Below are 1,670 nucleotides of genomic sequence, written 5' to 3'. Positions count from 1 at the left end.
TTGTTGCTCATCTTTTAACTTTTCGAAAATACTGTATTTTGCGGTTCAAAAGTTTTACATTTTCATTCAGTCTTTCCCCTTGTGGCTTCTTGGTCTTGTGCATCGTGCTTAGAAATGGTTTCTCCATCTAAAAATTATGAAAATGTTTATTCAGCAAGGGACCGTTTGGCCTAGCTTAATGAAACAGCCAAAGGGAGAAGAAGAGGTAGAGGGAATAGGGACGTTTTTCCCTGCCCCAGACCACCATCAGCCGGTCTCACACTGGGCCTGGGAGACATTTAAAGCCTCACTTGGTCGTGTTACCTTCTCCAAAAACCCTCAATTTTGCAGTTGCCTCTCAAACTGTAGTTCCTGTGACTTGAGAGCTCCTATGCCCAGGGAACCAGGAGTTGGCCCCAGGTTCTTTCGTGCTAACGTTGCATCACGTCTGTAGGGGATCTTACCGGACGCTCCCATCACCTGTGCCCATGTGATAAACCACACCCGGACAGTGCTTGGAGCCCCGACGGTAAGTGGAAGCTTTCCTCACTCACCGGTGGGGAACCTGGCCACGGGCTCCTTGAGTGTCTCTCTCTTCCCTGTCTCTTTACATGGCTACCTCCGGGTAACCAGACCTCTTCTTTGATGGCGGAAGGTTCCAGAGTCCGTGTCCTAAGAGTGATGGATGAGGCTTGTTTGGTGTTTTATTATCTAGCCCTGAAAGACATGCAGCATCACTTCCTCCACTTCTATTAGGTAGGAGCGAGCCCCGCAGGCCAGCTCGTGATCAACTAGATGGGAATTACACCCATGTTCTTAAGGGAGGTACGCTGATGATTTTTCAGTAGGAATTCCCAATAGCATCTAAGAAATCTGAGAAACCTCTAAGCTGACTGTCTCTCTCTTGTGTACACCGTCCTTCGGGGGCCCATGGGATGCGCCTGCATCCCTTGCCCTGCTAACCCAGAGAGAGCCTGCCTGTCCCGGCTCAACAGTAACTTCTCTTTTCACTCCTCCACCAGAGCAGGGCAGCGGCCTGGCAACTGAACTTGGATCTCCTGGGTGGGGCCCAGATTTGAGCCCTTGGTCTCCTTCCCCACAAACATAGGGAATGCATAGCAGGCTCTCTGCAGGGCACAGTTTGAAGCAACGCTTACTCCACGTCAAGTGTAGGTTGGCCATTCCTCCCCTCCCCTTAATTCTGAAATGCAGATGCAGTCCAAATGAACTCCTTTCACAAGCTACGTTTTGAATACATGTTTGTGTTCATTTGGAATGCACTGGAATGCATTCGGTTTGAATACATTCGGAAAATGTTTTTCTTAAATTAAGTCAAATTGTGATAGGTTTCAAAAGCTCGGTGACTCAACATGACTAAGCACCACGTTTAAGCAGGAGCCGTAGGCCTCGTTCGGTTCTTATTGTTTGTTAGTTGTTTTTTTTTAATAAATTTATTTTTTTATTGGTGTTCAATTTGCCAACATACAGAATAACACCCAGTGCTCATCCCATCAAGTGACCCCCTCAGTGCCCGTCACCCAGTCACCCTCACCCCCCGCCCACCTCCCCTTCCACCACCCCTAGTTCGTTTCCCAGAGTTAGGAGTCTTTCATGTTCTGTCTCCCTTTCTGGTATTTCCCACTCATTTTTTTCTCCTTTCCCCTTTATTACATTTTAAATAAATTCTAATT

The sequence above is a fragment of the Canis lupus genome, chromosome 11, assembly GCF_048164855.1.
Source record: "Canis lupus baileyi chromosome 11, mCanLup2.hap1, whole genome shotgun sequence".
Taxonomy (NCBI): Eukaryota; Metazoa; Chordata; class Mammalia; order Carnivora; family Canidae; genus Canis; species Canis lupus.
Note: the sequence above shows the minus strand (reverse complement) of the source record.